The sequence below is a fragment of the Marmota monax genome, unplaced genomic scaffold (assembly GCF_021218885.2).
Source record: "Marmota monax isolate L192 unplaced genomic scaffold, Marmota_monax_Labrador192_F-V1.1 WCK01_AAM20220418_F8-fsc00022, whole genome shotgun sequence".
Lineage (NCBI taxonomy): Eukaryota > Metazoa > Chordata > Mammalia > Rodentia > Sciuridae > Marmota > Marmota monax.
Window position 1 is genome coordinate 26,272,049 of NW_026695215.1, and position 27,533 is coordinate 26,299,581.

Genomic DNA, 27,533 nt, shown 5'->3' on the forward strand with positions numbered 1-27,533 from the left:
GTTCTAGCATAGTTACTCCAGCATACTTTCAATTATTCCTTTGTTTTGAGGATTCAAGTGACCAATTTCAAACAATATAGTATATACAAAGACTCATCAAATGCCATTTTTGAACAGGTATGACTAACTCTTTGGGGCATAACAATTTTACTTAAAAAGTGGGGGAACATTATCTAATTTGTACTTGGAAATCCTTCAGGTGAAGCAGCTTATTTCTGGGTGATAAAATTTTATATATATATTTGATTTTTTAAAAATCAATGATATTTTAAATTGTTACCAGATTGGAAAACTACCAGTGGCCCAAATGATATTTCTTTCACCATTAGTAATTAAAACCCTAAAACCAGAGTGCACAATGATGAAGTTTTAGACTTTCTCATTCTCAAACTGGAGAAATTGAAATAATGGAAACATAATGAAGAAACATTAGGAAAGTGTTACACTTTATAATGCCTTTCAAGTCTGTCTAATTTTCCACATAAAATACATTTGTTTATATCAAAAGAATTAATGATACCAACAACTGAAATTTAAATTAGAAGCCTCAAATAATGTCATGCCAAACATTTTATCAGTGTAGATTAAAACAGCAACAACAAAAACCCCCAAAATGCTGATAACTTGTTAGTAAACAAGTCTTCAGGGTTTCAAAGTCTACACAAATACAAAATCTCTCTTTTTGTTTTAATAAAACAAGTCAGCAATATTTCTCAATTTAGAACTACTTTGTTTCATGTAGCAGCCTCTTACTTCATGTGTTCCAAACCCCTACATTTTATAAGCCTCAAGCTCACACAGAATAACTATAAGATCCTTTGCTCTGTACCATGTACATGATTTCATGCAATCAGCCAATTCTGATCATCAGTATTCATGGAAAATCGCCCAGAAACCAACAACATATAGTGTCTACTGCCTCACAGCTCTCCTTCCAGTATTTTAACTCTTTTTTCCATTAATTCTGAGTTTAAGACTGAAAACATTAATTTTTATTATCTTTTGGATTTTTCTGTTTAACTATAAATTTTAACATTGCCATCATCTGCTCAAAAACTGTTTGATTTTGGTTCTCCTGGCTTCCTTATTTTTTTTTTCATTCTTTTCTTTTTCTGAGCAATTGGCAGTGGGTATCCTCTGGATTAATATGAAACAAATGACAACTGCTTTTCAAACCACAATATTCTAGGTGAGGGTGAGTGATTCCTGAATTTAAACAGAAACAACAACTGGCAGCCATAATGTTTTACAGCATCATTTATTCAAGTAGATCCATTCACCTGACATACTGTAGTTTGTGATATAATTATCCACAGGTAAATCAGCAAGAATAAGTTACACTTCTGAAACTCTTTACAAATTTCCTAAATACTCATCAAATGGAAACATCTTTAAATATTAAATGCTTTTTAAAAGGATTCCATAATAAAGTGATTGGAAAAATGAGCACAATATTTAAAAATTCAAAAACTCATTTTCATGTATTCAAAGGCAAGAGTACATACTTCTAAACTCAACCTGATAATTTAAAATTTAAAAATGTTTACATAGTAACACTTACTTTCAAGAAGTTGTGTAAAAGAATGGCTTGTGTCACCCCCCTTATATCAGAGAAAACATTCGGCATTTCTTTTTGGGGATTGGCTAACTTCACATAGCATAATCTTCTCTAATGCCATCCATTTCCCTGCAAATGCCATGATCTTATTCTATTTAGTGCTGAGTAATATTCCATTGTGTATATATTCCACATTTTTTTTATCCATTCATACACTGAAGGGCATCTAGGTTGGCTCCACAGTTTAGCTATTGTGAATTGCGCTGCTATAAACATTAATGTGACTGTGTTCCTGTAGTATGCTGTTTATAGGTCCTTTGGGTATAGTCCAAGAAGAGGAATAGCTGGGTCAAAGGTGGTTCCATTCCCAGTTTTCCAAGGAATCTGCATACTGCTTTCCAAATTGGCTGCGCTAGTTTGCAATCCCACCAGCAGTGTATGAGTGTACTCCCCCACCCCCAATCCTCGCCAACACTTGTTGTTGATGGTCTTCATAATGGCTGCCATTCTTACTGGGGTGAGATGGTATGTTAGAGTACTTTTGATTTGCATTTCTCTGATTGCTAGATTGCTAGTGGGGTAGGGAGGGAGAGCATGGGATGAAAATTACCTCTGGGAGGAAAAGGGGTGGGAGGGAAAGGGAGGGAGAAGGGGAATAGCTAGGAGAGGGTCATCATTATACAAAATACATGTGTGAAGATGTGAATTTGGTGTCAATGTGCGTTATATACAAACAGAGATATGATAAATGGTGGTATAAAGCTGTATTAAGAATTGTATGCAAAAAATAGGAGAGCTCATGTATAATGGCATAATTTGGTGTGAACATACTCTATTTACCGAGTTAAAAAAATGTGCTGTGAATGGATAATTATGAATATAATACACTCCACTATTGTCATGTATGTAAGAAATAAATAAAAGAAAGAACGAAGGAAAGAAAGAAAAAAGAATGGGTTGTGCTTGTTCATTATAGGAGAGGATATCTTTTAAAATCTAGGTCCTAGTGAATAATCGATCTCCAGGGCTAGAATCAAGGTATCTTATTAGAATGTAAAAAGAGCATTTTGTAAAAGCATACAGGCTGCTCTTTATGTTACGAGTCATAAATTCAAAATTCTATTTCCACCTCTGCAAATTACCATGGGCAAATAATTAAACGTCTTTGCATGTCAGTTCCATTACTGCTAAAATAGAAACTGGTCACCTCTCTTAGGGATAATACAGGAATGATGAATTCATTTCTAGAAAATTCAGCTTTTTTAAGGAATATACAAGAAAAATATATGAAAATAAAGAGCATCTATATGTAGCCACATTTAATGTTACATGGCCTTTCATATATGCTAACGGCATGATTTCTGAAGCAATTTGAACTAGTAATTGAGGACATGTTTTCTTTCAAATCAATAGACAGCCAAAACATATGTGGGCAATCTGCAAGAAAAGAAAAGATATAAACCCAAAAAACAAATAGAAAACCATGGCAAATAATCTTCATTCCAAACATATATTTTGTTAAAATATCTGAGTTTTACATAATCTATTTTTTCACTTAAAATAAATCCACTTGAATCAAATGTATGAAATATGATATGTCAAGAGCTATGTAATGTTTTGAACAACTAATAAAAAAATACAACTTAAAAAAATTTTAAAAAATAAAATATAAATACCTTTAGAATAGGAGCTGATCATAAACTTAGGTATGTTTACTGAGGATTAAAAGTGTATGGCTACTTAATATGGAGAATTTAATCTCAGTGATAAATATTCTGACAAGTTTTACAAGTTACAAAGCATGAATACACAAGGTTAAATGATTCAAATTTAACAATTATAACTTACAAATCTGTTTTGAAACATGTAGTGATAACATGAAATAAATTTTTAAAAATTTATAAGTCACCAGTTCTGATAAGAAAATCATACCAACTGGTGAAATTCTATATGCCAAAGAGTAATTATATTAGCTTCTGCTGCACAGTGACCCAATTCTTCCTGTTTGTGAAAAAAAAAAAAAAAAACAAAGGAGGTAACAAGTTATGTAGTAGCACCCCATCCTCCACACAAAATCTTAACTGGGCTTCTCCAGAAATCTTCACCATGGCTGATTTTAGGACTGTCAGCAAAAGAATCTCTACAAGAGTTCAATGTAGATTTCCTATTTTCATGTTGCCCTATTCTACTTGTCTGCTAGCCTGGAAGAAATTGGCACTCCATGTACTGGACACTCTCTACTATTTTTTTAATATATTTATTTATTTACTTATTTTTATTTTTATGTGGTGTTGAGGATCAAACCCAGTGCCTCGCGCATGTCAGGCGGGCACGCTACCACTTGGGCCACATCCCCACCCTCTTACTATTTTTTCACAAATATCTATCCAGTATAGTAGTTTGTAGAAATAAATATGTAAACAAGGCCTCTGGCCTTGAGCTGAAGCTTCACAGAGATATCTACATTTCTTTTTTTTATTTTTAAATTGATTTTTAAAAAATAAATGGCAGTGGAATGCATTACAATCCTTATTACACATATAGAGCACAATTTTTCATATCTCTGGTTGTATATAAAGTATGTTGACACCAATTCGTGTCTTCATACATGACTTTGGATAATGATGTCCATCACATTCCACCATCCTTGCTAACCCTCTGCACCCTCCCTTCTCCTCCCACCCAGGATGAGGAAAAAGGTACACTCATACATTGCTGGTAGGACTGCAAATTGGTGCAGCCAAAATGGAAAGCAGTATGGAGATTCCTTGGAAAACTGGGAATGGAACCACCATTTGACCCAATTATCCCTGTCTTCGGTCTATACTCACAGGACTTAAAAAGAGCATACTATAGGGGATAAAGCCACATCAATGTTTATAGCAGCACAATTCACAATAGCTAAACTGTGGAACCAGCCTAGATGCCCTTCTGTAGATGAATGGATTACAAAAAGTGGCATATATACACAATGGAATATTACTCACAATAAAAGAGAATAAAATCATGGTATTTGCTGGTAAATGAATGGCACTGGAGAAGATAATGCTAAATGAAGTTAGCCAATCCCCCCCCCAAAAAAAAAAACAAACACTGAATGTTTCTCTGATATAAGGAGACTGATTCATAGTGGGGTAGGGAGGGGAAGCATGGGAGGAATAGAGGAACTCGAGATGTCTACATTTCTAAGATAAGTTACCAATTGGGCTCCATGGTAATAGCTGGCAGGGGCAAGTAAAAAAAGGGGAGAAAAGCTCTCCACCACTTTCAAGTGTTGTCTTTTAAGGGTTAACTTGCCCAGAATAGTGAAAGAAAAAGCTGCTTTTATGTGAACTTCTACAGACTATGAACTTCTGAGCCCCTCCCCTTACATGCTGAGTATAAAATTCTGAAACTACCTAAACTCGGGGTTCAGGGGATTGATTGATTATAGCAAAAGCTGTACCATATGAACCTGGCTGCAGCCAAATAAATCTTTTCCTGCTATCTTTGGTGCCTTGCCTCATCTGTTCCTACAACAGTTATACTAAAGCAGATGATTCCTCTGACCAAGTCTTCAAAATTCCATTGTAACTAAAGGAAGATGTACTTGAGAAAACATGGATGCAAATGTGGATGTGGAGAGAGAAGGGAGTTCTGGTAAGCAGAAGATTCCAGTACTTTATTCAATCAAACACTCTTCTAGGTACTGCTGTGAAGGAATGCTGCAGATATCATTAAGGTTATTATTCAGCTAATTTTAATTTGGGAAATTACCTTGGATTACCATAGGGAACCCTTAAAAGCAGAAAAGTAAGGCAGAAAAGTTGGGAAGGTATGATAGAAAAAAATAAGAGGAGAGATGAGACAGAATGAAGGTCAGAGAGATTGGAAGCATGAGAAGAATTTGTCTCACCATTGCTAATTTTGGAGGAATTCACAAGCCAGCAGTGTATGTCTTCTCTAGAAGTTGAGAATATCCTCTGGGGGACAGTCAACCAATGAATGGCAAAGTCAGAACTACAACTGCATAAAAGTAGTTTCTTCCTGTAAGTTGAATGAGCCTTAAAAATGGATTCTCCTGCAGAACCTCCAGAAGAGAACTCAAAACTGCCAAGATATTAATTTCAGCCCTTTTGAATCTACATAGAGAATCAATGAGCCATATTATACCCAGACTTCTAGCCCACAGAAACTGTGAAATAATGGGTATTCTCTTACGCCAGTAAATTTGTTGTAATATGTTAGGGCTGCAAGAGAAAACTAACATGGGTACTTATATACCTCCCAGATTTGAACGTGACATGACTGACTTAACTGACCTCACCTCACATTTTAATAGGTTACAGCTTAAACAGTAGAGTACAAATGCCATAAAATATACTGTAGGAACATTCAACAAGTAGTTGTTATTTACAATTTGTTTGGCTTTATTTTTAATTTTAATTTTCTATTTTTATATAAAAGTATCAACTGATTTAAAAAATCTGAGTTTAACTATTAATGCACCAATCTCCCACATTTAGATATTTATACAAGGACAAACCAACAAGAATAGGCTTTTTAAAAAACAACTAAACAAGAAACAGCATTTTCCTGAAAACAAGTCATCAATAGTTTTCTCAAGTAGTAAGAGCAGGGGTCTGGTTTCAATGACCTGACATTGAAATTCTGACATTCAATTACACATTTACTGAACAGCTATTTCATGCCTGGCACTGTGATACACACCTTTAATATATCAAAATGGTTATGACAAATTGATATTATAGGAGAAATATAAAATTTAAAGCTGATAGAGACCTAATAAGCAATCAAGAGCACTTCCCAGTATCACAAATGACGACACAACAGCATTACAGAGTTTCTCACAAGAAAACACTTTGGAGTGACAAGAAAATCAAGAACCAGTGCTTTTCAAATTGCAGCATAAAACTTCTTGACATTCTGTCACTGTTTTATTTAAAAGTGGATTTACAAAAGTTTTTTGATAAAAAAAGTTATGAGTTCTCGGACACTATTTAACAACTTGGGGAGACTGGAAATCCACAAGAATGAAATTTAACCCTATCTCTCACCCTACACAAAACTCAACTCAAAATGGATCAAGGACATAGGTATTAGACCAGAAACCTGCACCTATTAGAAAAAAAGGTAGGCCCAACAATCCAATGTATCAGCACAGGAACTTCTTTAAGAAGACCCCTAAAGCACAAGAAGTAAAATCATAATCAACAAATGGGATGGTGTCAAATGAAAAAGCTTCTTCACAGCAAAGGAAACAATCAAGAACATGAACAAAAAGCTTACAGAATGGGAGAAAAATCTTTGCCACCTGCACCTCAGATACAGCATTTATTTCCAGGATATACAAAGAACTCAAAAAACTTTTTTTTCATTAAAAAATTGACTTTATTAAGGTAGATTTTTTTTTCTCTTGAAAGTCAGTGATAAGAAAATGAAAAAAAATAAGGCATGAATTGGATAAAAATATTCCAAAATTGTATATTTGATAAAGGAATTCTGTACAAAATACAAAATATACAGGGAATTCTAGAAACTCAAATTTGAGAAACTAACACAAGTAAAAATTGGTTAAATATTTCAAAAGACTTTTTTTATTATTAGTTGTTCAAAACAACATATGCTCTTGACATATCTTATTTCATACATTTGATTCAAATGGGTTATGAACTCCCATTTTCCCCTGTATACAGATTGCAGAAATCACATCGGTTACACATCCACGTTTTTACATACTGCCATACTAGTGTCTGTTACAACATAATAATTATGGGTAACTTCAACACACTGCTCTCACCATTGGACAGATCTTCCAAACAAAAGTTGAATAAAGAAACTATAGAACTCAATAACACAATCAATAACCTAGACTTAACCGACATATATAGAATATATCAACCATCATCAAGTGGATACACGTTTTTCTCAGCAGCACATGGATCCTTCTCAAAGACAGACCATATATTATGCCATAGGGCAACCCTAAGTAAATATAAAGGTGTGGAGATAATACCATACATCTTATCTGATCATAAATGGAATGAAACTGGAAATCAATGATAAAAGAAGGAAGGAAAAATCCTGAATCACCTGGAAAATGAACAATATGTTACTGAATGATCAATGGGTTACGGAAGACATAAAGGAGGAGATAAAAAAATTCTTAGAGATAAATGAAAATACAGACACAACATATTGGAATTTATGGGACACAATGAAAGCAGTTTTAAGAGGGAAATTCATTGCCTGGAGTTCATTCCTCAAAAAAAAGAAAAAACCAACAAATAAATGAGCTCACACTTCATCTCAAAACCCTAGAAAAGGAAGAGCAAAACAACAGCAAATGTAGCAGAAGGCAAGAAATAATTAAAATCAGAGCAGAAATCAATGAAATTGAAACAAAAGAAAGAAACCATTGAAAAAATTGACAGAACTCAAAAAACTTAACACACACAAACAAAAACAAAAAACCCAAATAATCCAATCAAAAAATGAGCAAAGAAACTTCATAGAAGAATTAAGAATGGTTAAAAAAAAAATATATGAAAAAAATGTTCAACATCTCTAGCAATTAGAGAAATACACATTAAAACTACATGGAGATTCCATCTCACTGCAGTCAGAATGGCAATTATTTAGAATATAAGTAATAATAAATGTTGGTAAGAATGCAAGGGAAAAGGTACACTCATATATTGCTAGTAGAACTGCATATTGATGCAACCACCCTGGAAAGCAGTAATGGCAATTCCTCAGAAAATGTGGAATGGAACCACCATTTGACCCACTTATCCCACTCCTTGGTTTATACTCAAAGGACTTAAAATCAGCATACTACAGTAACACAGCTACATCAATGTCTATAGCAGCTCAACTCACCATAGCTAAGTTATGGAACCAACTAAGGTGCCCTACAACAGATGAATGGATAAAGAAAATGTGATACACACACACACACACACACACAAAATGGAGTATTACTTAGCCACGAATACAAATGAATTTATGACATTTGCCAGAAAATGGATGAATGTAGAGACTACCATGGTAGGTGAAATAAGCCAGTCTCAAAAAACCAAAGGTTGAATATTTACTCTGATAGGTGGAAGCTAACCCACAATAAGGAGGGATGAGGGGAAGAATAAAAGTGCAGTAGGTTGGACAATGGGGAATGGAGGGAAGGGAGGGAAGATAAGCAAAGGAAAGACAGTGGAATAAATCTGACATAGTTTTCCCATGCACGTACATGAAAACAACATAATGAATCCCATCATCATGTACATCCATAGAATAGGACTCTAACTAAAATGACATATTCTATGCTTGTAATAATTATATCAAAATGGATTCTGCTGTCATATACAACTAAAAAGAAGCAAAAAAGAGGAAATATAAGAATGTAAATATCACAAATTATCCTTCTATCTAGAGGGAAGAAACTGGTATTTGATAATAGGAGAAAACCCCTTAAAATTCAGAGCCCTGACCCTTAGTGAAGTGTCTGGGTTATGTATGGTCTGGTCATGTTGCAGTATTCTCTCCCAAGTAAAAACAAACAGTTGTACATTGAACCACCTGCCATAAAAAAAGAAGTCACAATTTTTGGTAGGACTTTTGAGATTTTGGAGGCAATATATACCACATTTGAATATCCATCTGTAAAGTCACCCATAAGTCTACCATTTTTGAAGAGGGACCAGAAATAGAAGGCTCTATAGCAAGTGCAAGCTGCTGCATTAAGCTGCTTTACTAGCAGATCCAGTGATACTCACAGTGTCCATGGCAAATCAAGATGCTATATGGAGCTTCAGACAAGCATGTTACCAAAATTGTAATGCAAATAATTAGGATTTTTGAACAAATCTACATTTCTTCCTTCGGTAACTATTCCTTTGTTTAGAATTGCTATTGGGTCGGAACTATGGGATATCAGGTGAACATGTAAACTAAACTCCCATCATAAATTTGGGTATTGTAGTATGACATATTTAGCTATAGGTTGGGAATGCATACCAGCAATCTATCATCAAATGCTATCTGAAGCTGAGCTTGGGAATGTCTTGAAAATACAAGTAAATTGCATGACCAAGTGATTCAGACTCCTTGAAACCAAATCCTGTTTCACCACTGGCCCAATCTCCTAATTCATGCTTACGTTCTCCTGGAATTTTTCTTATGGCCAATTAACTGAGGAAGAAAAAAACTGAAGACTGGTTTGCAGATGGGGGTCTGTACAATATACTAGAATCACCCCAAAAGGAATGGTTACAATATGATATCCCCATGAAGGGATGAGCCCAAAGGAGAATGAAGAAGAAAAATCCTCTCAGTAACCATAAGTATGAGAAAAGTGTGAATAGTATATTTGACCCATTATATTTGATGTGGAAGATAACCAGGAATACAGATAGGCACTCATTCATGAACAGTTTGTAATGGTTTGGCAGGATGCTAAGAAACTTGGAAGGAATAAAAATGGAAAACTGGTGACAATGAAGTCTGAGGAAAGGTATGTGGATGGACCTCTTTATATAGTAACAAAATAACCTAAAGATACTTGAGTCCCATGTGAATATTTTCCAAAGGATTAGTGGATAAAATGGCATACTCTATGAACTTCAAGCTCCTTTTTTTCCCTCAGTCATGCAGGGTTTGCTTAATAGGCCCATGAATAAAGTGGCTGGTAGCAGGGACAGAAGCTAAGCATAATCTCAGCAACATGAATTTCCCCTTATCAAGGCTGATGTTTTCCAAACCTAAAGATCAAAAATGAATCTTCACTGGCATCATTCCTCATGCGAACCTGGTGGAAAGCTGATTACACTGGACCTTTCCCATGATGGAAGGGCACAGACCCATTCTTACTGGAATAGGCAGATATTTTGAATATGGATTTGTCTTCCTTGTCTATGTTTCTGGCAGTAACACTATCTCTGGAATCACATAATGTCTTATCCACCATCACAGAATTTCATGAAGGATTGTATCTGATCAATAAAGTGCAGCACTGGTTATGTCCATGGAATTACTGGTATTATTGCATACCACACCTTCCAGAGCAATTGCTTAACTGAAAGGTGGAATGACTTACTGAAGACTAAGGAGTTGGCTGGGAAACAACATCTGGAAAGAACTATATTATAGTTATATATTATATATATTATACGATGGAGCATAAACATTAAATAACAGAACATGATGTGGTGTGGTCTCCCCCACAGTCAGAATTCATAGGTCTAAAATCAAGAAATGGAAGTGGGAATGGATTCTTTGATATTATACCTAATGACTTATTCACAGAATTTCAAGTTCTTATCACAGCACCTTTGAACTCTATTGGTTTGAAGATTTTAGCCCCTGTGGGGAAACTACTTTCAACAGGGGACACAGCAATGGTTTCATTAAACTAGATGATGCTAATATTCCCACGAGGCCACTGGGGATTCATTATGCTACTAAACCACTACTGTAGACTTTGAATGGCTGATTCTTATTACCAAGGTCTTGAAAAAATATTCAATTGCTTCTTAACAATGAGGCAATAAGAAGTATGTCTAGAATCTAGGATACCTCTTATTTCTTCCATGCCCTACAGTAAATGATAATAGAATATTCAGAAACCTAAAAAAGCAGGATGACTAAGGACACAGACCCTTTAGGAATGAAGAGTTAAATAATTCCACCACAAAAATAACTTTGAACAATGGATACAGAACATATGCCTGTGATCCTACCAGCTTGGGAGGCTGAGGCAGGAGGAACACAAGTTCAATGCCAGCCTCAGAAACTCAGCCAGACCCTAAACAACTTAGTGACACCCTGTCTTAAAAAAGAAAAAAGGCTGGAAACATGTTAAATGGTTGAGCACCCTTGGGACCAAAAAGAAAAAAAGAACCGTAATCAACTGAGGTACTTACTAAGGGCAGGAGAAACATAGGAAGTAGTAAAAAGAAGTAATAGATATCAATGATGGCCTAATAACTAATTACAGAAATAAAGACTATCTAGTATCTTTGCATATTTTCTATTTGCTTGTCATGTGTACATGTTTATTTGTATATTTCAATCATTTCACTTTCTCTCCTTCCCTTTTCATTTTATATATACTTTGAAATCTAACTGTACTATCTAGTCTTTAGATAAAACAATGCTCAGTAGGACTTAAAATTTGAGGTATAATTAATATAGTCAATAATGAATAAAATGATTTTTGGGACTTCTATCATTTTAAGTTTTTATTTTTGAGAAACACTAACAACTTCCTTAATTGTGTGTGTGTGTGTGTATGTGTGTGTGTGTGTGTGTGTGTGTGTGTGTGAGAGAGAGAGAGAGAGAGAGAGAGAGAGAGAGAGAGAGAGAGAGAGAAGGAAACCGATAAGGTGGTTCCTTAAAAACATTTAAAACTAGTATTACTATTTAATCTATCAATTCTACTTATTGGTATAAACTCAAAAGAAGTGAAATCAGGGACACAAATACCCACATTTGTAGCAGCATTATTCACAACAGCCAAAATATGAAAGCAAACAAAGCATCTATTGAGGGATGAAGAGATTCTTAAAGTGTGGTATGTACATGCTATAGAATATTAGCTTTAAAGAGGAGGAGAAGACCGACCTGCCGGCGTGGTAGTCACGTCACCCCAATGGAGTAGGGGCAGAGCAGAGCCGCCGCCCGTGCCCGCAAGGTAGGCAGACCTGCGGCCGACCGGCGGAACAGGCACAGCGGCCTGCCGGCATGGTAGACAAGTCACCCCAATTGGAGTAGGGGCAGAGCAGAGACGCCGCCCGCACCCAGAACAGGCCCAGCGACCTGCCGGCGTGGTAGTCACGTCACCCCAATTGGAGTAAGGGCAGAGCAGAGCCGCCACCCGTCCCCGAAAGGTAGGCAAACCTGCGACCGACCAGCGGAACAGGCCCAGCGGCCTGCTGGCATGGTAGACACGTCATCCCAATTGGAGTACCCAATTGGAGTAGGGGCAGAGCAGAGCCGCTGCCCGCGCCTGGAACAGGCCCAGTGGCCCGCCAGCGTGGTAGTCACTTCACCCCAATGGAGTAGGGGCAGAGCAGAGCCGCCGCCCGTGCCCGCAAGGTAGGCAGACCTGCGGCCGACTGGCGGAACAGGCCCAGCGGCCTGCCGGCATGGTAGAAAAGTCACCCCAATTGGAGTAGGGGCAGAGCAGAGACGCTGCCCGCACCCGGAACAGGCCCAGCGACCTGCCGGAGTGGTAGTCACGCCACCCCAATTGGAGTAAGGGCAGAGCAGAGCCGCCGCCCGCACCTGCAAGGTAGACAGACCTGCAACCGACCGGCAGAACAGGCCAAGCGGCCCGTCAGCATGGTAGACAGATCACCCCAATTGGAGGAGGAGCACAGCCGCCGCCCGACCCTGCAAGGGAGAATTTTCAATTATACGAGAGCAATATAAATATATAGGGGGAAATTTCAATAACACAACAGTTTCACCAAGCAGAAAGAAACGCGAGCAGTATGAAAAGACAAGGAAAGAAAGGATCACAAGCAATGCAGGTCAATTCAACTTTAGAAGAGGTAATATCTGCAGCAGATGGAATGTCAGATAAAGAATTCAGGATATACATGCTTCAGATGATCTGGAGTCTCAAGGAAGACATTAGACAGCAAAATCAGACAATGAAAGATCACTTCGACAATGAATTACATAAACAAATCCAAGAAGCAAAAGATCAACTATACAGGGAGATAGAGGTTATAAAAAACAAACAAACAGAAATCCTAGAAATGCAGGAAGCAATAAACCAACTTAAAAACTCAATGGAGAATACTACCAGCAGAGTAGAACACTTAGAAGATAGAACATCAGACAATGAAGACAAAGTATTTCAACTGGAAAAGAACATAGACAGCTCAGCAAGACTGTTAAGAAACCATGAGCAGAACATCCAAGAAATATGGGATAACATCAAGAGACCAAACTTAAGAGTCATTGGGATACAGGAAGGTATAGAGGTCCAAACCAAAGGAATGAGCAATCTATTCAATGAAATAACACGAGAAAACTTCCGAGACTTGAAGAATGAGACAGAATCCCAAATCCTAGAAGCCTACATTTTGCGGAATGTGCAAAATCATAAGAGATCCACACCTAGACACATTATAATGAAGATGCCCAACATACAGAATAAGGAGAGAATTTTAAAAGCTACAAGAGAAAGGAAGCAGATTACATTCAGGGGTAAACCAATTAGGATAACAGCTGATCTTTCAACACAGACTCTGAAAGCTAGAAGATCCTGGAATAACATATTTCAAACACTGAAAGAAAATGGGTTCCAACCAAGAATTGTGTATCCAGCGAAATTAAGCTTCAGGATGGAAGATGAAATTAAAACCTTCCACGATAAACAAAAGTTAAAAGAATTTGCAGCTAGAAAACCATCTCTTCAAAACATCCTCGGCATAACATTACAGGAAGAGGAAATGGAAAATAACAATGAAAACCAACAGTGGGAGGTAGGAGAGTAAAGGGGGGAAAATAATCAAAGAGGAAAACAAACCATGTTTAGTAAAATAAATAAACAAATATGGCTGGAAGAACAACCCATATCTCAATAATAACCCTAAATGTTAATGGCTTAAACTCACCAATTAAGAGACACAAGCTAGTAGAATGGATCACAAAACAAGACCCAACAATATGCTGCCTACAGGAGATGCATTTGATAGGAAAAGACATACATAGACTGAAGGTGAAAGGTTGGGAAAAATCATATCACTCATATGGACTTCGGAAACAAGCAGGAGTGTCCATACTCATATCAAATAAAATAGATTTCAAGCCAAAGTTAATCAAAAGGGATAAAGAGGGACACTACATACTGCTCAAGGGAACCATACACCCACAAGACATAATAATCATAAATATATATGCCCCAAACAATGGTGCAGCTATGTTCATCAAACATACTCTTCTCAAGTTCAAGAGTCAAATAGACCACCATACAATAATCATGGGAGACTTCAACACACCTCTTTCACCACTGGACAGATCTTCCAAACAAAAGTTGAATAAGGAAACTATAGAACTCAATAACACAATTAATAACCTAGATTTAATTGACATATATAGAATATACCACCCAACATCAAGCAGTTACACTTTTTTCTCAGCAGCACATGGATCCTTCTCAAAAATAGATCATATATTATGTCACAGGGCAACTCTTAGACAATATAAAGGAGTAGAGATAATACCATGCATCTTATCTGATCATAATGGAATGAAACTGAAAATCAACGATAAAAGAAGGAAGGAAAAGTCATGCATCACTTGGAGAATGAACAATAGGTTACTGAATGATCAATGGGTTATAGAAGACATCAAGGAGGAAATTAAATAATTCTTAGAGATAAATGAAAACACAGACACAACATATCGGAATCTATGGGACACATTGAAAGCAGTTCTAAGAGAAAAATTCATTGCTTGGAGTTCATTCCTTAAAAAAAGAAAAAAACCAACAAATAAATGATCTCATACTTCATCTCAAAATCCTAGAAAAAGAAGAGCAAAACAACAGCAAAAGAAGTAGAAGGCAAGAAATAATTAAAATCAGAGCTGAAATTAATGAAATCGAACAAAAGAAACAATTGAAAAAATTGACAAAACTAAAAGTTCGTTCTTTGAAAAAACAAATAAAATCGACAGACCCTTAGTAATGCTAACGAAGAGAAGAAGAGAAAGAACTCAAATTACTAGCATATGGGATGAAAAAGGCAATATCACAACAGACACTTCAGAAATACAGAAGATAATCAGAAATTATTTTGAATCCTTATACTCCAATATAATAGAAGATAGTGAAGGTATCGATAAATTTCTTAAGTCATATGATCTGCCCAGATTGAGTCAGGAGGATATAGACAACCTAAACAGACCAATATCAATTGAGGAAATAGAAGAAAGCATCAAAAGACTACCAAATAAGAAAAGCCCAGGACGATCCGGATGGGTATATAGCAGAGTTTTACAAAACCTTTAAAGAGGAACTAATACCAATACTTTTCAAGCTATTTCAGGAAATAGAAAAACAGGGAGAACTTCCAAATTCATTCTACAAGGCCAACATCACCCTGATACCTAAACCAGACAAAGACACTTCAAAGAAAGAAAACTACAGACCAATATCTTTAATGAACCTAGATGCAAAAATCCTCAATAAAATTCTGGCGAATCGGATACAAAAACATATCAAAAAAAATGTGCACCATGATCAAGTAGGATTCATCCCTGCGATGCAAGGCTGGTTCAGTATACGGAAATCAATAAATGTTATTCACCACATCAACAGACTTAAAAATAAGAACCATATGATCATCTCGATAGACGCAGAAAAAGCATTCGACAAAGTACAGCATCCCTTTATGTTCAAAACTCTAGAAAAACTAGGGATAACAGGAAAATACCTCAATATTGTAAAAGCAATCCTTGCTAAGCCTCAGGCTAGCATCATTGTGAATGGAGAAAAATTGAAGGCATTCCCTCTAAAATCTGGAACAAGACAGGGATGCCCTCTCTCACCACTTCTGTTCAACATAGTTCTCGAAACAGTGGCCAGAGCAATTAGACAGACGAAAGAAATTAAAGGCATAAAAATAGGAAAAGAAGAACTTAAATTATCACTATTTGCAGGTGACATGATTCTATACCTAGCAGACCCAAAAGGGTCTACAAAGAAACTATTAGAGCTAATAAATGAATTCAGCAAAGTGGCAGGATATAAAATCAACACGCATAAATCAAAGGCATTCCTGTATATCAGTGACAAATCCTCTGAAATGGAAATGAGGAAAACCACTCCATTCACAATATCCTCAAAAAAAATAAAATACTTGGGAATCAACCTAACAAAAGAGGTGAAAGACTTATACAATGAAAACTACAGAACCCTAAAGAGAGAAATAGTAGAATATCTTAGAAGATGGAAAAATATACCCTGTTCATGGATAGGCAGAATTAACATCATCAAAATGGCGATATTACCAAAAGTTTTCTATGGTTTAATGCAATGCTAATCAAAATCCCAACGGCATTTCTTGTAGAAATAGAGAAAGCAATCATGAAATTCATATGGAAAAATAAAAGACCCAGAATAGCAAAAACAATGCTAAGCAGGAAGTGTGAATCAGGCGGTATAGCGATACCAGACTTCAAACTATACTACAGAGCAATAGTAACAAAAAGAGCATGGTACCGGTACCAAAACAGGTGGGTGTACCAATGGTACACAATAGAGGACACAGAAACCAATCCACAAAACTACAACTACCTTATACTTGATAAAGGGGCTAAAAGCATGCAATGGAGGAAGGATAGCATCTTCAACAAATGGTGCTGGGAAAACTGGAAATCCATATGCAACAAAATGAAACTGAATCCCTTTCTCTCACCATGCACAAAAGTTAACTCAAAATGGATCAAGGAGCTTGATATAAAATCAGAGACACACCGTCTGATAGAAGAAAAAGTTGGCTACGATCTACATATTGTGGGGTCGGGCTCCAAATTCCTCAATAGGACACCCATAGCACAAGAGTTAATAACTAGAATCAACAAATGGGACTTACTCAAACTAAAAAGTTTTTTCTCAGCAAAAGAAACAATAATAGAGGTAAATAGGGAGCCTACATCCTGGGAACAAATCTTTACTCCTCACACTTCAGATAGAGCCCTAATATCCAGAGTATATAAAGAACTCAAAAAATTACACAATAAGATAACAAGTAACCCAATCAATAAATGGGCCAAGGACCTGAACAGACACTTCACAGAGGAGGACATACAATCAATCAACAAGTACATGAAAAAATGCTCACCATCTCTAGCTGTCAGAGAAATGCAAATCAAAACCACCCTAAGATACCATCTCACTCCAGTAAGATTGGCAGCCATTATGAAGTCAAACAACAACAAGTGCTGGCGAGGATGTGGGGAAAAGGGTACACTTGTACATTGCTGGTGGGACTGCAAATTGGTGCAACCAATTTGGAAAGCAGTATGGAGATTTCTTGGAAAGCTGGGAATGGAACCACCATTTGACCCAGCTATTCCCTAAAGACCTAAAAAGAGCATGCTACAGGGACACTGCTACTTCAATGTTCATAGCAGCACAGTTCACAATAGCAAGACTGTGGAACCAACCTAGATGCCCTTCAATAGACGAATGGATAAAAAAAATGTGGCACTTATACACAATGGAGTATTACTCTGCATTAAAAAATGACAAAATCATAGAATTTGCAGGGAAATGGATGGCATTAGAGCAGATTATGCTAAGTGAAGCTAGCCAATCCCTAAAAAACAAATGCCAAATGTCTTCTTTGATATAAGGAGAGTAACTAAGAACAGAGTAGGGACGAAGAGCAGGAGAAGAAGATTAACATTAAACAGGGATGAGAGGTGGGAGGGAAAGGGAGAGTGAAGGGAAATTGCATGGAAATGGAAGGAGACCCTCAGGGTTATACAAAATTACATACAAGAGAAAGTGAGGGGAAAGGGAAAATAATACAAGGGGGAGAAATGAATGACAGTAGAGGGGGTAGAGAGAGAAGAGAAGAGGGGAGGGGAGGGGAGGGGAGGGGAGGGGGGATAATGGAGGATAGGAAAGGCAGCAGAATACAACAGACACTAGTATGGCAATATGTAAATCAATGGATGTGTAACTGATGTGATTCTGCAATCTGTATACGGGGTAAAAATGGGAGTTCACAACCCACTTGAATCAAAGTGTGAAATATGATATATCAAGAACTATGTAATGTTTTGAACAACCAACAATAAAAATTAAAAAAAAAAGAAAAAAAAATAAAGAGGAGGAGAAGTCTCACACATGCTATACAAGCTATAATATGAAGGAATCATAAAGATATTTGTAAGTGAAATAAGGTTGTAAAAAAAAGAATAAATTATTCCATTCATATGAAATACTCAGACAAATTCATAGAGACAAAAAGTAAAATGGTGGTTTCCAGGGTCTCTGGGGAAAGATAAAACAGGAATTTGGAATTTCAGTTTAGCAAGATGGAGAAAATGTCTGTGGATGGATGATGAAAAAGGTTACATAATACTGTAAATATTCTTATGCCACTGAACTACACACTTAAAAATGGTTAAAATGATAAATTTTATTTTTTTCATAATTTGCCATGAATTTTTTAGTGAGTAAAAGATAGGTAGATATATACTTTTGCTTTTGTATCAGAATTCAAATGTGTGTAGAAAGTACATGTGGAAGATAAGTAGTCAAAGAAACGGACTGTGCAAATTAACAATTTGTTGCCACTGAGATCCAGATTCTTTGCTTACTCTGCAAAAATCAATATAGGAAAGATGAAATTAAATAGTGATATAATAGCCAAATTAACTTTAACATAAAATCTCTTTCATTCTTCCCAAATATTCCAGGAAGAATCTAAATATGAATTAATGTAGTTAGATTTTTATAGGAAATAAATACCTCAGTTGGGAGTTATACACATGCATTTTACATTCAATGTACTGGATTTTCAAGTCATTAAAAATAGAAGTTTCTAATAATTCAGGAAATAACCATTTCCTATGTCTATGAAAAGAGCTCTCAATTGGCAGGCCAGGGTCCTAATGAGGATGGCTACATAACTAGACATGAACAGGGTAAAGGGACTATTTATTTATAATAGTCTTCTAAGGTTCTCTTAAAAGTCAGGAAGAACAAATTCTGTGTCCAATATAAGAATATTATTTTAACGTAGAGACGTTTTCTTCTCCATTTATTTGGTTGTTAAAGATTTAGTAGATCAACCAGGTACTCATTTATAGACTATTATGGAAGTCAAATGCCAAAAGTAGAACTTTTCAAATTGGATTTTATAATCAGCATACTATAGGGATGCAGCCACATCAATGATTGTATAGCAGCACAATTCACAACAGCCATGCTATGGAATCAATATAGGTATCCTTTTAAAAGATGAGTGGATAAGTAAAATGTGTTTTAGTCAGATTTTTCGCTGACAAGAACAAAAAGACCCAACAAGAACAATTTTGGTAAAGAGAAATTTTATTTGGTTTAGAGTTTTAGAGGTCCCAGTTCACAGAGAACCAACTCCATTGCTTTGAGCCTGAGGTAAGGTAGAACATCATAATGGAAGCATGTAGCATAGAAAACCAGCCCAGGACATAGTAATCAGGACATAAAGAGAGTGTTCCACTCACAAGGGACAAAATATATACCCAAAGGCATGCCCCCAATGACCCACTTCTTCCATTCACACCCTATATTAAGGCTCTTATAACCCAATCATTTTATCTCTAAACTATCTTGCATTGTCTCCCATATGAGCTTTTAGAGGACACCGTATGTCTAAACCATAATATTCCTCTCCTGACTCCCAAAAGCTCATGCTTATCTCACAATGCAAAAATACATATAATTTATTTCCAAGAGTCCCAGAGTAACAACATTGCTCAAATGTCCACGTCCAGAGTTTCCTCTATGACTCAAGGCAAGCTCTCAGCATAAGCCCCAGTAAAAATTGAAATACAGTTGTATAAATCCAACATATAAAAGCACAGAGTAAATATTTCCATGTGAAGAAATAAGGGCACAGAAAAAAAAGAGGGAACCAAAGAAAGACCAAAATCCACCTAGGCAAATGAGTCCTGTAGTTCCATATCCAGCATCTGTAGTACTTGTGTTACTCTGCCCTGCTCTTGTGGGTTGCAGCCCACATGGCCTCTCTTGGCTTGTTTTTGCCCAATTCCTGCAGATTTCCTCAGCAGATGTTCCATGGTAGTGGTACTTCTTAATCTTGGGGTCTCCACTACATCTTTGCCTTCTTATTTCTCCACATATCATGGCCCTCTGAAAGGTTGCCTGCAGGGACTCAACCCTACTGCATTTTGCTTGGCCTCCCAGACCTTCCTTTGAAATATAGTGGAAGCCTCCATGATCCCCTAACTGTAGCATCCTGCTTTCCTCCAGAACCAGCACCACATGACTGACACCAAGGCCAGCTGTCATTTCGAGTACTAGCCAAGGGATCATGGATACAGCAGCCTCTAAGAGCACAGGTGGCTGAATGGTGAAACAACTTCACAGGACCCACTGTTCAAGAAGGGTGCCGCCATGGTCTCTTCTCAGGGGAATTTTTACTTTTACATTCCTGAGAAACATGTGGTCTTGCCAACTCTTGAGAAGCCCTTAAGCCATCTTTCCTAACATCTCTAGGTAAAGTATTTAATATCTCTTTAGTGATTGTAAAGTTTGGGGGTTTTTTATTTTTATTTTTGGTACTCAGGAGCACTCAACCACTGAGCCACATCCCCAGCCCTATTTTGTATTTTTATTTAGAGACAGGTTCTGAGTTGCTTAGTGTCTTACTAGGCTGGCTTTGAACTCAAGATCCTCCTGTATCAGCCTCCCAATCTGCTAAAGTCTTTAATAACTACAATTTCTTTTGTCCCAGTTTTACTCCCATTTTTCTGGCCCAACTCCAAGTTTTTCAAATCTTTCCACTTTGCTTTTTTCTCCTGATGATCACAGTAAAAGCTGCCAGCAATTTGGTTAAAAGCTACCAGTAATATCCATGCCATCTCCTGAATGCTAAGCTACCTAGAAATTTCTTGTACCAGATTAAGATGTCCGTAACCTTTAAAATCAGCAAAGTCTGAGGACACGGGCAAAATAAGACAACTTTTTAGCCAGAAAATAATATGAATGGTCTCTAGTTCCATTTACAATAGAGTCTTCTTCCTCCTCTGAAACCTGAAAGCCCAGTCTTTACTGTCCACAATACTACAAGCATTCTGCTCTTCTGAACTCCCACCCATTAAGTTTCAGTTAAAATAATCTACGCTTTTCCAGCTTGAATCTCTAAACTTTAAAGAATTTCTCTCACTAACGCCAAAAAGCTCCAAAAGCTTCTGAACCACATGGTTCAGAAGAATCCCACTTCTTAATATCAATTTCTATATTAATCATAGTTTGCACTGCTATGATCCAAAGTACTAACAAGAACCATTTTAGAGGAGGAAAAGTTTGGCTCACAGTTTCATAGGTCTCAGTCTATAGACAGCTAACTCCATTGTTTTGGGCATGAGGTGAGGCAGAATACCACTGCAGAAAGCATGAGGAAAAGGAAAGTATCTCAGGACATGGCGAACAGGAGAGAGAGAGAGAGAGAGAGAGAGAGAGAGAGAGAGAGAGAGAGAGAGAGAGAGAGAGAGAGAGATATTCCCCTTACCAAGGACAAAGGCAATCAGACAAAACACTTGACATTTAATTTTCCGGGTCAGGCTTATTTCACTTAGACTGCTAGTTAAATTTGGTAAGTCCCTAACCTTTTTCAGCAACACCCTACTTGTCTATAGTTACCATCCAGTTAATCCCTACCAGCAGATTAATGCACTGATTAGGTTAGGACTCTTATAACCAAGTTATTATACCTCTACACTTTCTTGCATTGTCTCTCACATGAACTTTTGGAGGATATCTTATATCTAAATCATAACACTCAGCCATAAAGAATGAAATTATGACATTTTTCCAGTAAATGGATAGAACTGCAGACTAGCAGTCTAAGTGAAATAAGCCAGCCCAGAAAGTTAAAGGTCAAATGTTTTCTCTGATATGCAGAAGCTGGTCCAACATAAGGAGGAGGAAGAGGTGGAAGAGGAGGAGAAGGATGGATGGATATGTACACTTTCCTGTGTATATATATGAATATACCACAGCGAATCTCACCATTATGTATATCCATAAGACATTAATTTTTTTAAAAGAAGACTATAAGTAAATAGTAGTAAGATCACTAGAAGGAAGAAAACAGGAGGAGAGAGGAGAGGAGAGAAAAGGGGAAGTACTTGAGACTAAATTAGAGCAAATTATATTCCATGCTTTTATGTTATAATGAATCCTAAAGTTAAAAGAACCAATAAAAATTCTATTTTTTTTCCAAAACAAACTCCCCCCAAATGAAATATCTTGCTTAATTCCAAATGAGGAAACAACAAATATGTATTAACTCTAAAAAGACTTTCTGAAATTTTTAGTTAGGCATCAGGAAGTCAGAGAAACATTTTAGGAACGGTGGCATCTACTGAGGAAAATAATTCCCATAAAAGTAATTAACACAAATCTTAAAATCACCTATGTTTTAATCAACTACTAGCATTTCCTGTGTGCCAATTACTCTGTTAAAATTTTTTATATATTGCTATTTATTGCCATTTACCTTCAAAACAACCAAAGATCCTGCTTCTTATCTCAAAAGTTTATATATGAGGAAGCTAAGACTCACAAAGTGTTTATATGTGTTGCACTAAGCCACAAAACTAGAAATTCAGGAATTTGGAATTAAAGGCCAATTGTCTAATGTTAAAGCCATGTATTTTTCATTTTCTATAAATTATTATATCCATATAAATGGTATTATGCCTTATAATTATGGCTTCACATAAGGCTGAATGGCTGAATCTTCTACGTTGAAATTGGGACTGGAAAGAATGAAGAAGCTGGGCATTTGGGGAAACATTATCCAACTCACTATGTAAGAATAAATTGGTAAAAAGAGACATTAAACAAGAAAATAAATGTGATTTTCAGAAGCAAATCTGTAAAAACCAGGCCCTTCTTTAGGAGATATTTTAAGAAAAGCAGACATCTACCTTGTTGGAAATTTTCTTTTCTGTGAATAAAAATAATAGAGTTTAACTCTCGGTTTAGTCATTTGGTCAAGAATTAATAAGGCCAATTTTCTTGTGTGAAAACTGGAACTGAAAGGAATGAAAATTCTGGCCATTTCAGGGAAGCAGCATAGAATTCATTATGTAGGAATTTTAGTAAGTAGAGACACTCTTTTAACCTTCTCTAAGCATTGCTGAATTCCAGTGCATTTTAAATCCATAACTTTGGAACATTTCATACCTGAAAAAAATCACTTTCAGCTTCTATTATATAAAAACATTTCCCAGGAAATTGGAAAGTATTATATCAACCCTTTTTAATATGCTGTTATCATACTTCAGAGTGAGAGAGTAAGCTTCAGAGCTGGTTGCATCTCATTGAAAGAATGTCCTTTGTGTATAATTTTTTCTTCCAACTCTCTGCACACAAATATAGAATGATATGCAACTCTACTGGGGATGCCTCTGAGACAACTCAAATTCCTCCATCAATCCATCCCTCATGACGAAAATATTAAATGCGCTGTTTAAAGTGTGCTTAAAAGAAGTCTAATAACTCAGACGAAACTATATTGACTCAAAAGGATGCCATTATGATACTTCATTCCTTCAGAATGTTGGAAATGAAAATTGTCATATAATAACCTCGGGTCATAATGGAATCCAGTGGTAAGGAAACTGAAATTGTTTATGTTATGGCATCATGGGGCTAGTGAGATCCTAAATACCAATTTGTTTGTCTTATTTTGGCATTGTATAATCTCCTAGAGTATTCATGAACTGTGTTCTCTTTTAAGAATGTTTCAAATTGGTGCTAAAATTCTGAATAATTATTAAAGAACTGACAATACAAATAAAGGAAAAGCTCTAACAGCAAATTGGGCAAAAGCATAAATTTTTAAGTAAATCTTTTAAGTTCGCTGTTATATTAATGTAGATTATCAGGACCAAATATTTGCCTGTGGATCAATATTTCAAAACAGATGGTTCTCCTAACTGGGTTTAAAGAAAAGCCATAATATAATCATAAAGAATTCAGATGGGAGTGCAATGAAGAGGAGTCATCTTAAAACTGGTTTCATTATCTATACTTTCAGTATGGGAGATGAGAAACACCTGTATTTTTATATCTCTAAGACCCTACAGTCACTCCCCCCCCCTCACATTGGGCTATGGAACTAAAACAGTGTTTGTGACACAGACCCACAAAAGGAGGTGAGGTCTGCCAATCTATTTAGCAAAGAGAAGCAGAGGAAGCTCACATATAAAACAGGTAGTTTGGGCTTTGTGAACGTCAGCAAGTCCAGCTTTATGTGGATTCACAAAGGGGCTGAGGCTGGGAATGCCAGGGCTAGATGATGTAGAAAGCTTGGTGTCTACCGCTTTCTACTCCATGCAGACTCAGGGGAAGGGGGAATTCATTCCTCTCACACCCAGGGGCATTCAGTGAGGATTCACCACCACTGTGGCAAAAGAGATCCCCTGTACTTTCCAGCAGACTCAGATGCTGCCCCTTAGGGAGTCAGTTTAAGAAAAGATCCCTTCTCCAGGCTTTCTCTGTAGATCAAAACACTTGCCTTTTTGTCTCCAAGACATAAGTGACACCTTCCCATCCTGCCACCAGGTCAGTTGATACCTGAACCCAGAGTCATGGAGAAAGACTGTGGCATGAATTGTTAGGATGTGGATGACACGAGGCACAGTTTGCTGGTATACAGAGCAAAGGAATGCAAAGGATGCTTCCCTTTGAGACTGAAATTAGGCAGGGCTGGGGCTGTAGCTCAGTGGCAGAGGACTTGCCTTGCATATGTGAGGCACTGGATTCGATCCTCAGCACCACAAAAACAAATAAATAAAATAAAAATAAATTGAAATTAGCAGTTTGAGCTTTGTGAGGAGATAGACCCCCTGAGTGTGATTTCCAACTGGAGCTAGGTACTGGGTACCAAGGTTGGACATAGTGAAAAGTTTCAAGTTGCAATTCCCCAACCCATCACAGATTCTGCCTGTCAGCCACTCCTCCCACACTCAGAAGTATTTGGAGGATTCACTATCACAGCAAGCAACACTTGATATGCCCCTGAGAAAACAGATTAAAGTTCTCAGGAACTGGGATGTGGTGCAATACAGGGTCCTCCATGGGGAGGGTTGGTGGGCGTCTCCTTCTATAGCTATACACCCCATCTCAGGAATAAAATAACAGCTTTCGAAGATAAATTTACCCCTGCAGTAGACAACTTTCCCTCATAAACTTGCTGGTTGATGAAGAGGAGAGTGGACCTAAGCATACACACTTCTGTAACAAGTATGGTCTGTTTGCTCTGTTGCTGAGAAGAAACAAAGGCAATTGTATTTGCAACTCACACAGCCCTCTAATAGCTGGTCAACTCTAAAATTAGAAACCTGGGAAAGTGTCTCCATTTAAATTATGTTAGCTGGTAGGCGATCCGCTGCTCCAAGATGAAGCTGAATATCTCCTTCCCAGCCACTGGCTGTCAGAAACTCATTGAAATGGACAATGAAGGCAAACTTCGTACTTTTTGAGAAGCATATGGCCACAGAAGTTGCTGCGGATGCTCTGGGTGAAGAATGGAAGGGTTATGTGGCCTGAATCAGTGGCAGGAACGACAAATAAGGTTTCCCCATGAAGCAGGGTGTCTTGACACATGGCCATGTTCACCTACTACTGAGTAAGGGGCACTCCTGTTATAGACCCAGGCAAACTGGAGAGAGAAAGCGCAAATCTGTTTGAGGTTGCATTGTGGATGCCAATCTGAGCGTTTTCAACTTGGTTATTGTAAAAAAAAAAAAAAGGAGAGAAGGATATTCCTGGACTTACTGATACTACTGTACCTGGTAGACTGGGACCTAAAGAGCTAGCAGAATCCGCAAACTTTTTAATCTAAGGAAGATGATGTCCACCAATATGTTGTCAGAAAACCATTAAACAAGGAAGGTAAAAACCCAGGACCAAAGCACCAAAGATTCAGCATCTTGTTACTCCACATGTCCTGCAACACAAGCGCGGGTGTATTGCTCTGAAGAAACAGCGTACTAAGAAGAATAAGGAAGAGGCTGCAGAATATGCCAAACTTTTGGTCAAGAGAATGAAAAAAGCCAAAGAAAAACGCCAGGAACAGATCGCCAAGAGACGCAGGTTGTCTTCTCTGAGAGCTTCTACTTCTGAGTCCAGTCAAAAATAAGAATTTTTATCAGTAACAAATAAATAAAATCAGACCTTCTAAATAAGTAAATAAATAAATAAAGTTAGCAAGGAAAAATCTTATGTCTTTCTTTAGTTTGTTCTTGCTTTTGCTTTTTTTGTAATTTGTTTTGTTTTCCCTTATGATTTGTTTTTTTGTATTTTTATTTAATTTTACATATTTTATTGAATTTTTTCTTGGTAGCTCCTTTCTTTCTTCTCATTGTATTTCCTTCCCCTCTCTTTTGTCATTCTCTCTCTCTACATTTTCTCTTTTTATTGTAGTGTGAACTGATAAATGTAATCAATAAGAGTGTAAATTATAGGTTATAGATTAATAAAAAATATAGATTATAGGTAAAAACCTAGGAAGATCATACAAAATGTTTTTATTAATGTTGACATATGGTTTGCTCTTAAGTTACCACTGTATAAGATTTTGGTAAGTGAGATAAGACAACTATAAAGCAAGAACTCATAGGTAGGCCTAAGACTTCATTTTGCTGCCTTCTATTAAAAAAAAAAGTTACAAGAGATGTTTCTGAGAAACTGAAATGAAAGCTATTTTCTTATAATATATTGTTTTCTGTACTTTGTACCCTACACAATGTACTCAACCCAGGATATGGTGGTCTTGGTGACCCAAGACTTTGAAGTAGATTCTCACCTCCACTAATTATCTGCTCAAACTCAGGATACAATTGTCTAACACCTGCTCAAATCCAAGATGTGATTGTCTGAGTTGCTGTGCTAATTGCTCTCTTAGCTTCTATGATTGGCTTGCTTACATGGTGCTAAGGAAAGTCCCTGAGCTGTGGTTTTCATCCTTAAATACTTAAGACACAGGCCAGGAAGTTGCTGTTCTCCCATAGAGCTTCAGGCTCTACAGGTGGGTGACAGTCCCTGGCCAGGTAAATAAAGCTCTCTTTGATTTGAATTCAGACTTAAAGAGTATTTTCTGAAGTGGCTCCTCGTGACATTTTATTTCTTTCTCCATACTTTATGTACACAAACACACACACACACTCACACACTTACCATTAATTATTCTATCCTTAATGCCTATTT

The 27,533-nt window shown here is 36.9% G+C and overlaps 1 protein-coding gene and 1 pseudogene across 8 annotated transcripts in view; one reads left to right on the top strand and one right to left on the bottom strand.

The window, feature by feature from the left end:
- Window positions 1–27,533, bottom strand: part of Dock3 (dedicator of cytokinesis 3) — a 680,226-nt gene that overhangs the window by 386,662 nt on the left and 266,031 nt on the right. The gene's annotated exons all lie outside the window — the stretch shown is intronic.
- On the top strand, window positions 25,724–26,466 carry LOC124084317 (small ribosomal subunit protein eS6-like; annotated as a pseudogene).